The following is a 13,149-nucleotide window of genomic DNA, read 5'->3' on the forward strand; positions in this document are numbered from 1 at the left end:
CCTGTCCGGCCCGTTGTTGCCATGAGGGGGCTCGGTGGGTGGCTGCCAGAGTGTGATGCTCCATGGGACAGTCCTCTGTCCTTTCGTGGCCTTGTACTCCTGCTGCTGTTCTCACGAATTCTGCTGGACTACTTTTCCTTGTTTCGTTTTTCTCCCCCCCCCTCTCTAATTGTTATTTCCCGCCGACCTCTTGACTGTTTTGATCATTCTTTTGACCTTTTGTTTTGACGCCCGGGTGTTTGAGGAGGCATACTCTTGCACCCGTGGAACTGTAGTATCCAACGTCTTGAGCAAGGGGACCCTTTTATTGTCAATCCTCCTTTCGTCACTGAACCCGATCTCGACGGACTGATGGTTCTTAAGGTGGCGTTTGTGGGGCATATACTCACGATGCACCCCTAGGGGACCCCGGCAAAATCGGCAACATGTCTCGTTTGGGTGTCATGCCTTTAATTGTGGCTCTGTGGTGGGTGTGGGGGCACATTCGTGAATGAAAGTCTGTCCTCTCGTTTTATGTCATTCTGTTCCTCTTTTACCTTCTCAGGCTCGTGGGGTGGGCGACCAAGCCCTCGAGTCACTGTGTTGGGAGAGCGGCCTCTGTAGCCCCCACTGCATTAATGGGCCCCGACCTTGCTCCTCCTTTGACCCTCCTGACTACTCCCTTCGGCTCCCAATCCCTCTGTGGGTGGGTCAAGCCACAAGCCTTCTGTCGAGACCACTTGGTTCCCTGGCACGGCTCGGTCTGTCATTGTGACTACTGTGCTTTTTAACCCCTCTCTCTGGGGGTTCTCAACGCCGTCCACGCCACGGCCACAATAGCACGATCCTTTCTCGTACTGATGCTTATCAAGCCTTGTTTGGTCCCACGTCGTGGGCCAAATACTTTGATCTCCTCGTTCTGGATTCTACACCTTCTGACAATTTCTCCCTCCATAGGCACCTTATTGATTCAGTAGATGCCTCTGTTACTTTCATCCCCACCCGTCTCTGTATGCGTGTCGTTGCTGCTCCTTTTCAGGATGCAGCTTCCCGCCTGGCTACCTTACACTACTTTGGCGAGTCCCCTGTTCGAGTCAACAAGAACGCTCGGTTGAATGCCAGTGTTGACACTGTTCTCCTCTCACCCCATGTTGCAACCGGTGTTAGGAATCTACAGGACTGCCACGATGATATTCGGCATATCCTCGATGCCCAGGGCCAATCTGTCCTTTAGGTAGACACGTTTACTCGTCCCCCTCGTGGTCGTCGCCGTCAGCCCCATCGGGTTGTGAAGATTACCTTTGATGGTAGGACCCTTCCACCCTCTGTCATTCTTGCTGATGCCAGGTGCTCTGTCCAAGACTACATTCCCTCTCCTCGGCTCTGTAAAAGTGCTGGAGGTTTGGGCATGGTGCCCTCCCATGCTCTAGTACCGTCTCTCTCTGTCCTATATGTGGGGACGAAGGTCACCAAGTCGGAGTGCACTTCTCCTCAGGCTTGCTGCCTCAATTGAGGTGAGGCCCACACTTTCTTCTCCAGGGCATGTATACATTTTACCCCTAGAGGCGGCCATCCTCAACTTGAAGCACCGGGAACGTTTGTCTTTTCCTGAGGCGAGGCGCCAAGTTTGCCACCTCCCCCCTTTCGCTGGCGTCTTTCATGCTCGTGTGTTGCATTCTTCCTCTCCTCGTCCTTCCCACCTTCCTCAGTCTCAACCGTTACCAGGCCTTAGACCTAGACACGCCCACCGCCTCCTCTGTTAAAGTTCTGTCCCGAAGGGTCCTCCTCCTGCTTCTGTCTGGGGTTCCCCTTCTTGCTACCCAGTCTGTCATGTCTCTTGTGTCATCTTCCTCGTCTCCCTCTGATCCTCCTTCTCCATCCTTCTCCTCTGTCTCTTAGCTCTCCACGCCGCCTGTTAGTGCGGTTTGATGTTCATCACTCTCCCAGCGGTCATCGTGTTGTTTGCTCTCCTTCTCCTGTTGAGACGCTTGAATCTATTGCCCAGTATGGTGTTGCTGGGACACCTGTCTCTTTGCGTCAGAAGCGAAAGTCTGGCTCTTCTCCTTCCTTCTCCCCGGTGGGTAAGAAGGCTTTGCTTTCTTCCTCGTCCCCCTACCTCTGACGCTCTCGCTCCATCCCCTCCCATTTCAGTGGTCGCGCTCCCTGTTCCTGCTATGGAGGTTTCTTTGGCACCCGCTTTCCTCTTGGTTTCTGCCCTTGCTGAGGTACACTCCCTGGTTTCTGCACCCTTCTGCTGCTTTCCTTGACTCTCGGTTGACACCCCCCTCCTCCACCTCCGAACCCTGCTTGTCTGCATCTGGTCAGTCCTCCCGCTCCCTACCCTCCGTCCTTACTCAGTTTACCCATGCCCCTTAACCCTGACTTCGCTGATCCAGATCCTGCGCTTCTTTAACGTGTTGTGTTCGTTTTTCACCTTTGTTTCTTCATTGTCCTCTGTTGCTGTCCTTTGTCGATGTCTATTCTTCAATAGAATATTCACGGATATTACGCCAATTTCCATTAACTTCTGATTTCACAGTTTTCGCCCCTTTGTCTCTCCAGAAACCGATGCTTGGTGCTCGTACTGGTCGCTTCCGTGGCTATTCCTTTCTCCCCCTCCCCCCCTCCCTCCCAGCTTTTGCTGGGACCCGTTCCTCTTCTGCTCTCTTGATTCGTTTTGATGTTCCCTTTGTCCCCCTACTTTTTCCGTCGCCTCTCCAGTGTTCTGCTGCACGTGTCTTTGTGCGTAAATGATACAAAATTTTTTCCATTTACCTCCCCGAAATGTCCCGCTTTCCCCTTCCTGATCTGAAGCACCTCCTGGACTCCTCTCCGGAGCCGGTGCTCCTGTTGGGCGATTTCAACTGTCGACATACTTTCTGGGGTGATGTTCTGACAAACACCAGAGGCTGCCTTCTTGAACCGTTTGTCCTCTCTTCTTTCGCGTCTTCTAAATTCTGGTGAGCCCACCTGTGTGGATTCTCGAACTCGCACCCTTTCCTGTCTTGATCTCTCTCTGCTCGTCGTTCCTTTATTTAGATCTCAAGTGGCGTGGCGGGTTCTTGATGACCTCCATAAGTGACCATTTCCTTATCCTTGTTTCCTTTTTCTCTTTTCACCCTCCCCCTCTCCTTCGCCTTCTCTAGGTGGCAGTTTGCCAAAGCTGACTGGAAACTATTCACCCTCCATGCTATTCTCTCTGACCTCTCCTCTCTGCCTCTTTCTCGCGCCTTCCTCCTTTATCATGACACTGTCATCGATGCTACCCTCCGCTCTATTCCTTGCTCTACCTCCCGGGACATGCGGAAGTGCGTTCCCTGGTAGAATGCGGACTGTGCTCGGGCTGTTCACTGTAAGTGTGCAGCCTGGAAGAAACACCGATGCTGGCAGACGGCTGATTCTTTTATTTTGTTTCGGAAAGCAAGTGTGGTGGCCCGTAGGACCATCCGTACAGCTAAGCGTGAGAGTTGGAAATCTTATGTTTCCACCATTACGTCCGATACTCCTCTGCCGCAGATCTGGAAGAAGATCCGCAAGATTGCGGGTAAGTTCGCTCCAGAAGTCTCGTTGGTTCTTCACCTCCGTGGTACTCTGGTGGCGGACCCAGTGCACGTCACGACCGAACTTGGTTCCCACTTTTCTTCTGTTAGCTCTTGGTTCTCATCTTCCTCAATCTTTCCTTCGTAAGCCCGTTCTTGAATCTCATCCCTTAGATTTCCACACTCATATCCGCTTTCCCTATAACGATCCCTAGCGCTCTCTTTGAACTTCAGTCTGCCCTGACCCTCTGCTGTTCTACGGCAGCGGGCTCTGATGTTCCTCACCCAAACAATAGACCAAGCAGTGAATACCATCCACAATTGCATCCAGCTCGCAACTGAGGAAAGATCCACCACAAGGACTTACCACCAATATAAACCGACCCGGGAAATCAGGTAAAATGAAGGAGTGCCAACGAGTTTGCCAAAGCCACTATTAAAGCCACTACCCATATCTCTTACCTCCGTGTTGAGTGCTCTAAGGCCTTTACCCTCCTTCGGGTATTGTCCCATACTTCTTGGGGAGCGGATAGGCGAACTCTCCTTGCTGTACATTTCTCACTCATCCTGTCTAAGCTCGATTATGGTAGCCCTGCTTACTCGTCTGCTTCTTCTACTCTTTGCCGTCTTGATGCTTTGCACTATACTGGGTTGCGCCTCAGTTCAGGTGCATTTCGTTCGACTCCCGTCCTCAGCTTGTATGTTGACACTGGCTTCCTATCTCTCCAAGACCGCCGTGATCGCTACTGTCTTCACTATCTTGCGCGGTCCTTGCAACATCCTTGCTCTCGCCTCTGTCGTGCTTTAACTTTGACCCCTCCTGCGGTTCCTGTTCCTCTTCACCACCTCCCTCTTTCTGTCCGGTTATCTCACTTACAGGATTCTCTTTCCATTCATATTTCTAATATTTCTACTCGTGTTATTCCTGCTTTGCCCCCGTGGAGAGTCCCCCTTCCGCAGTTTTGGACATCCTTGACCCGCATCTCTAAAGCTTTTACCCCTCCTTCGGTTCTAAAACGCCTTTTCCTTGAGCACTTTTCTTCTCACTCCCACTCCTTTTCTGTCTTCACCGATGGGTCAAAGTCTGCAGACAGTGTTGGCTACTGTTGTTTTTCCTGATCACACTTATATCTATCGCTTACATCCGGAGACTAGCATCTTCACATCGGAACTTTATGCTATTCTCAATGCTCTTCGTCTCCTGCTCTCTCGTTGTCAATCTTCCTTTGTAGTTGTTGTTGACTCTCTTAGTGCCCTCATGGCTCTCGGGTCCTTTAATCCAGTTCATCTAGTTGTTGTTGAGATCCAGCATTGGCTGTTTCTTGTTCACAGTAAATTTAAGTCGGTTGAGTTTTGTTGGGTTCCCAGCCATATTGGTGCGTGTCTAAATGAGCGTGCGGATGCTGCCACCAGGGAAGCTGTCCGCTCTTGTCCCATCTCTCGTAATGGTATTCCTTATTCTGACTTTTACCCGGTTTTCCATTCCTCCATCCTTACCCGTTGGCAGGCTTATTGTGAGGGAATCTAGATTCCCTCAGCTAGTTTTCCTAGTTTCTAGATTAGGCTAGTCGCTCTAGGGACTCTAGAAACTGAAGCTTTCAAACTAACATATACTTGTGGGGTGTTGAATGAAAGCTTATGTTAAGGACTGTCGTTTGGGACAGGTTAGAGGACTGTGATTGCTCTATAGAGAGAATTATGATGGTGCTACATAGCCTTCCCGGTTTGGTGCCTTCTTTTGATAATTACTTACTTATAGAGAGAATTACAGAAATTTTCCTGTTCTGTGAAGTAGGATGGGAGTTGAGTGTGAAGTGGTGTAGGGAGATACTTGCCTCTCCCAACGGTTTTACAGAGGTGGGGGGGGGGGGGAAAGTGGGGTGACCATTGGCCCCCCCGCACCATGTGAGACAGTGCGCCCCTTGTCTTTAGGCCTCCCCCTCCTTGTGATGTCACGGGACGCCTGAGGGTGAGTGAGGCCTGTGATTGGGGTAGGCATGTCTGCTCCGAGCTGTGTTTTGGCACGAACAGCTGTGGTTGGAAGCGGCACAAGGGAACAGTGCCGGCTTCGTGCTGATTGGTCAAGACAAAGTAGGGGGGGAAGTATGGGCATTTTGAGTTTCCTTAGCCCGCGAAATCGTCAGTTTGAGCGGGGTAGCAGGTGGACGAGGACGTAACGAGGTGGAAGGGGGATTCTCTCCCCCCTCCACCCCCGTTAATCGCGGACGTTATCGTGTTGTCCAGCAGGGATGGCACTCCTGCCATCCCGGGTTGTGTCTAGGCCCAATTTTCGTGAAATTTGGGGCCGATGAGGTATGGAAGGACCAGTAAAATAGCCTCAGAGACAGTGGGCACCCATGAGGCAGCTGGCAGAGCCTCATGGTGTAACAGGTGGTTTGAATAACCTGTCTAGTGTTGATGGACAATTGGTGGAATCAGGGCAGTGTAATTGTGGTGAGATTACAGGCCCCTGTGGGACTTTGAATTCCACCCTGTTGGTCTGTCCGGTGGTGACGCAGCCGGCCATTGTCACCCCAGTGTAAAGCAAGGCAGGCTCTGGTTTGATGGGATGGTTGGTGATTCCCCATCCACGTGTGTATGCCCAGGGGCCACCCCCAGGCCACCCCCAGGCCACCCCGGCCCGGCCCCCCCGCTTGCCCGCCCGGCCCGGCCCAGCCACCCCGCTCGCCCACCCGGCCCGGCCCGCCCGCGCTCCGGCTACCTCCCCCCCCCCTCTCAGCTCGGGAGGGGCGCTGTGGGCCACGCGGTGGCCACATGCCTTGGCCACTTTCCCGGGAAAGCCTAGGGCCACATCTTGTTGACACGCGAGGAGCAAGCCAAGTGTTGACAGCCAGAGAGGTAGTGACCTTGGAAATGAGTGAAATGAGGAGGTGTAGACGTGAGTACAATTATCATTGTGTACAGTGTGATGAGTACCGGTGGAAATTCCCAGTAAGAGTTGTCTCGTAGCCCTGCCACGCTAGGGAAGCAGCTGAGAGACAGCTGTCTGTAGCACGTCCAGGTGACTGGTAGGGGGGTACCTGGAGATGGATGTTGTACACGGGACCACACTGTAGTATTATAATGTATAAGTGTGTAGACTGACTCGAGTATGTAACCGGTCAGTGTAGAGATTTACCATATAAATGATCCAGTTGTCGATTCTATATAATCGTTCAGACTTGATTAATGCCATAGAGTACCGCATATAAATTGTATCATTAGAGGTAGGCAGGCCAGGTTGCAGGAATGTCAGTGGGTACCCTGAGGTCCGTGTAGTTGGAGTTACATTTACCTGATGATATAATTTTCATTGATTATGTGAATGCCATTTCTGTGTGTTCATTTGCATGTTTTATGTACTGTGTTGTGTGGTGAGTCAGTAGATGTGATTGCTGACTGATTGCCTAATGATGTCATTAGCATGTGGGGTATGCTGACGGCATCATTATGTTGCAGGTTTGTGCAGTGTTATCAGTTTATACGATATTGCTGCCCTGGGAGCTGTGTTGAGGGTTTAAGGGACATCTAGGATTATTCAGGGGAATTCACAGTACTTAATGAGAGCAGGCAGTTGATTGGTTAATTGCCTTGCTGAGGTGTGTGCTCACAGTAGTCCTTTGCAACGGGTGCAAGATAAGGGGGCAGTAATATTGGTATACTCTTGTGTGTTGCACAACCGTGTGTCATTATTGTGTGGGCACAGTAATTAACGAGTTGCAGTAGCCGCAACCGTATGTGGGCAGTGCATTTGTGTTGTTGCATGCCATTGTAGTGTGACCTATGTAACACTGGGGTTACTTTGTTTCTTTAAGTTGTGTTGAGGACTTAAGGATTCAGTGAGTTAATTAAGTAAGGGGTAGTTAACTGGATAAGGAGTGAACACTTATTGTGGAGTGAGTGAGGGCTGTTATGAGAGAACAGCGTTGAGCTTGAGTGAGATACGTCTCGGGAGCAGTTAATTGTCCGTGTGACAACTAATTGACCACTCTAGCTAATTATGTAATTAGCCTTCTCATCATGAATTCACGTAGTGGGAGAGGATCTGTCAGAGTCTGTCGGTATTTGTGATAACGTAATTTGCTCGAGACTAATTACCTTTCTGGGGTATAGCAATTAGTGGCTCATGTTAATTAGTGGAGTAATTAACGTCTGGAGGGCTCAGATGACTCGGTAAAGCAAGGTCATGGAGCTAGCATAAATCATTGTATTAATCATATCCTGTCTGAGGACAGTGGATTAATGGCACTTGTTAATTAGGGGTAATTAACTCCTTTCCCGTGAATTCAGTGTTTGATGAGACCTGCTTAGGCAGTGCGAAGTGAGACGTATTTATGGATGATTAATTATCGGTCCTGGTGACAATTAATTGCTCGGAGTTAATTAGGGTAATTAACACTAGTAATTTTTTGACACAGACTGTTGAGAAGCTACCAAGTTAGGGTAGGCTTAGTTAACGTAACTCAATGGGGATGTAATTAGTCGTCTGTTTGACCTTAATTAAGGATTACTCACTGAATACTTGCTAGGAGTCAAGTGTGATGTAATATAAGTTTGAGTTATTGTTAACAAGAGAGACAAGTGTTAATGATTAACGTAGAGTATCATCATGTTGTTGTCTAGTGCGAGACAATTGTTTGTGATTACCGTAGTACTTTGTTGCTGACTGTTGCGATCAGTCAATTAACGTAATTAATCACTTAAGGCAATTTCTTTTGGTTGTCGTCTGGTGACGAGAGTAGAGTAATCTAGGGATTTGTGGAGCTGTGTCCCAGAATCCCGCCTTGCCTGTCTTTGTTACTATTTACAGTGCAACTTCTTGTAGGGAGTTGCAAAGAGTGTTCACACTTGGTTGTGATAGGGGGGAGTCACTGTTGGACTACCCGCCTAGTTACGTGGGTCTCTCCTGGGGGGCGGGAGGACCCCTAAGCTTGTGATTATAGTAGCTGTCAGGGAAACCGAGACACTATTGATTGCATGCTTGTGTCTTCAGTGGATATCCTTCATTTGTTCAGTTAGTTCATATTGTCAGCCCGAAGTGTCAGCAAGATGGAGCCTGCTGTCACTTCTCGAGGGGCTGTTGAATAGCTGTGTTGCAAATGCCACTTGATGGACAATAACATAACCATTTGCTGTGGTGTAACTTAGTCTGTGATATTTTATTGAGTTGCAATATTGCGTCATCAGTGGGCACGCCTGTCTTCAGGTTAGTTCAGTATGCAGCCTCACAGCAAGGGTTGCTATTTAGCTGTTTGTTATCGTGCCACTGGATGGACATTAACGTAACGTAAACTCGGTAATGTAGTAGTTAGTCTCTTGTTATTAATAAATTGTTATAGAAAACGGTCTTTGTTGTCAACCCTTCAACCATATTATTCCACACATGTTTCTGCATATTATGATTAAATGTTGATGTGATCTTGATATGACGGCTGTTCTTGGGAATTCGAATTCCAATTCATAGCGCCACATCAAATATAAATATTTGATTGTGAGAACCCGTTGGTTACCCTTTATTAGTTTTAACGTCCTGTTTAACTAGGAGGAGCCAGCGGCCTATTGTGGACAGGTTTTCACCCCTAGTGGTGGAGGCCTGGCGGTTTGCTCCCCCTTTTCCTTTTTCTATTGGACTCATGCTTAACTGCCGTGAGCAGCCTTTAAACTTGTAGTCCACCTTCAAAGGGTGGTAGGCGTAGAAAAAAATCTCACACTTATTGGTCGTCTGTTACTGGTAACACACTCCATACTCTTAAAAGTTCTGTGTCCTCATGGCCGTCCTCCTGCCACCGTAACCAGCGATGGGAAACGGCTCTGGCGAGGTTGCATATTGGCTATACTCGCTTAACTCATGGTCACTTGATGGAGCGCTGCCCTGCTCCTTATTGTCGTACTTGCTTTGTCGCTCTTACGGTCGTGCATATCCTTGTTGTATGTCCTGACTTCTGGGACGAGCGTGTGTCTTTCTTTCCGACTGTCCCCCATAGTCGCTTGTCTCTCGATCCAAATCACCAAGAGTATTCTTGGTGACTCGGATACTTATGATATCGTTCGCCTTATGCATTTCTGTTCTCATATTGGCATCCTTGGTGATATTTAGTGCCCTCTGATTATCCCTCACATTTGATGGTGCTACATAGCCTACCCGGTTTGGTGCCTTTTGATAATTACTTACTTCCATCGCAATGTTCCTCCTTGCACTTCTTGGTATTTTTCCCTCCATATCCGGCCTGTTGGCGCAGTGAGGGCGCTTGGTGGTCGGCTGCCGGAGTGTGATGCTCCATGGGAAAGTCCTCTGTCCTTTTGTAGCATTATGCTCCGGTTGCTGTCTTCTCTGATTTTGCCGGATAGCTTTTCCTTTTCCCTATGTTTCGTTTTTCTTCCCCCTCTTCTCCTTTCTTATTATCATTTCCTGCCGACCATTTGCTTGTTTTGATTATTCTTTTGGCCTTCTATTTTGACGCCTAGGTGTTTGAGGAGGCATACTCTTGCACCCGTAGAACTGTAGTACCCGACGTAGAGAGCGAGGGGAACCTTTTATTGTCAATCCTCCTTTCGTCACTGAACCCGACCTCGACGGACTGACGGTTCTTACGGTGGCATTTATGGGGCGTATACTCACGATGCACCTCTAGGGGGCCCCGGCATGATCGGCGATAGCTTCTTGTTGGGCGTCTTGCCTTTAATTGTGACTTCATGGCGAATGTGGGGGCGCATTCGTGAATGAAATAATTCCTCGTTTTTATGTCGGATAATGTTCCTCTTGTACCTTCTCAGGCTCGTTGGGCGGGCGACCAAGCCCCCGAGTCGGACTGTGTTAGAAGACCAGGCTCTGTAGCCTCTGCTGCATTGGGCCGTGACCTTGCTCCTACTTTGACCCTCATGACTACTCCCCCCAGTTCCCCTCCCTCCTCTGAGGTAGGGTCGAGTTCCCAGCCCCCAGGGGTGACCACCTCTTCCCCTGACACGACTCCGTCTCTCCTTGTGACTACTGTGCCTTTTACCCCCTCTCAATCTGGGGGTTCTCAACGCCGTTGCCGCCACGGCCTCACTCGCACGATCCCTTCCCATACTAATACTTTCAATGCCTTGTGTGGTCCCGCTACGTGGGCTAAATACTTTGATCTCTACCATTTGGATTCTGCTCCTCCTGACGATTTCTCCCTCCATAAACATTGTTGATTCGGTAGATGCCTCTGTTACTTTTAACTCCACCAGTTACGGTACACGTGTCGTCTCTGCTCCTTCTCGGGATACAGCTACTAGCTTAGCCGCTTTGTCCTGCATTGGAGAGACCCTTGTTCGGGTCTCCAAAATCGCTTGGTTAAATGCCAGTGTTGGCACTATTCTCTTCCCACACCATGTTGCAATTGGTGTTAGGACCCTCAAATACTGCCATGAGGATATTAAACATATCCTCGAAGCCCAAGGCCATTCTGTCTTCCAGGTGGAGACGTTTACTCAACCCCCTCGTGGCAACCCGCTCTCGCACAAAACAGCACATATGACTTACTGCTTTTAGTCAATATTTTGCTTATGAATTAGTACACATGTGGTATATTCCCAGTTATATTTTTTCAAGGCCCAAACGCTTCCTCACGTACCAATTTACGTCCCACAGTACCCGTCCATCGTCGAAGACCATAGAATAGTCGTGATTGGTTCAATTATAAGGAAAATTGTAGTTTTCAGATCCCACATGGGTTGTAAAATTAACTACTATTGTCCATGCTCTTAGAATATTACAGATCAGCAACATCATACTGAAGGCTCGTGGTTTTGTTGAGAAATATTAGTTATTCTTAGTAAATTATAATAAGCACTATAATTTATTTCATAAAATAAGTGCCTCACCAATCTATATTATATACACTAGTCTGTGCTTTAAAAATCTTTAAAGAATGTAGTACAGGAACGTCAACAGAAAACGATGTTACATTGGAATGTCTATGGGGTAAACTACTGCAAACAAGATGGTATAGCGTGGACCCTACGGCGTGGCAAACAGGATGTGATATATTGATCCTATACCCATCCTACTGTAGGATTGGTATTGGATCTACTACCGCCTACTGGCTGGGTATATGGATCTCTACCACGCACAGGATAAGTATGGCGTCCACTATACCGCCTGCAGGATGGGTATTGGGTTCACTACTGCCCACAGGATGGGTTTGGGGACCACTATCATCTACAGGATGAGTATGGGATCCATTACTGCCCACTGGAGGGGTATATGTTCCACTTCCGCCCAAACGATGTGTGCGGCGTCCACTATACCGCCCAAAGGATGGGAATGGGGTCCACAATCACCCACAGGATGAAAATTGTGTATTACCGCCCACAGGATGGGTATGGCCTCCATTGCCGCCCACATGTTAAGTATGCTGTCCATTGCCGCCCAAAGGATGGGTAAGGTAAGGCCTCCACTGCAGGATACAAGACGAGTATAGGGTCCAGTACCACCCACGGGATGGGCATGGATCCATTACCTCCCACAATATGCGTATGGGGTCAACTACCGCCCAAAGGATAGGTATGGGGTCCACTACCGTCCACAGGATGGATTTGGGGACCATTATCATCCACAGGAAAGTCCACTACCGCCGGAATGATGGCTTTGAGGACCACTATCATCCAAAGGATGGATATGAGGGATCCACTACCGCCTACAGGGTGGGTATGGTGGTCATTTCCATTCCACAGGAGATACATGCGCCACTACCGCCCACAAAGTGAGTACAGGGTCCACTACCGCCTACAGGATTGGAATGAGGTCCACTACCGCCCATATGATGGGTAGTGGATCCACAACCACTCACAGGATGGGTATGGGGTCACTACCCCCCACAGGATAGACATGGGGTCTACTACCGCCCACATGATTGGTATGGGATCCACAACCACCCACAGGATGAGTATTGGGTCCATTACCGCCCACAGGATGGGCATGAGGTCCGCTACCGCCCTCATGAAGGGTCGACAACCACTCACAGGAAGGGGTATGGGGGGGGGGGTTCATTTCCTCCCGCAGGACGGCTATGGGGTCCACTTCCTCCCGCAGGACGGCTATGGGGTCCACTTCCTCCCGCAGGACGGCTATGGGGTCCACTTCCTCCCGCAGGACGGCTATGGGAGTAGTAGGGTGTAAGCGCCACAGGTACCTTTTTTTTTTTGGGAGAGGACCCCTGTGGACTGTAAGCGCCACAGGTACCTTTTTTTTTTGGGAGAGGACCCCTGTGGACTGTAAGCGCCACAGGTACCTTTTTTTTTTTTGGAGAGGACCCCTGTGGACTGTAAGCGCCACAGGTACCTTTTTTTGGGGGGGAGAGGACCCCTGTGGACTGTAAGCGCCACAGGTACCTTTTTTTTGGGGGAGAGGACCCCTGTGGACTGTAAGCGCCACAGGTACCTTTTTTTTTCTGGAAATTCGTGTGTAGCATGTCGGGGTTTTCAGGTAAATTTTGTCAGTCACAGATTTTAGAAGTAAGGATTTCTTATGATGAAAATAATTTCCGAGACTTAGAAGTTTGTTAAAGTCTTATCATGAAATAATGTCATACGACTTTGTTAAAAGTTCTTATTTGTTTCTTACTTAGAAACTTGTATATTGCTATATATATCAAATTCATTT

This window comes from Procambarus clarkii, chromosome 60 (assembly GCF_040958095.1).
Source record: "Procambarus clarkii isolate CNS0578487 chromosome 60, FALCON_Pclarkii_2.0, whole genome shotgun sequence".
Lineage (NCBI taxonomy): Eukaryota > Metazoa > Arthropoda > Malacostraca > Decapoda > Cambaridae > Procambarus > Procambarus clarkii.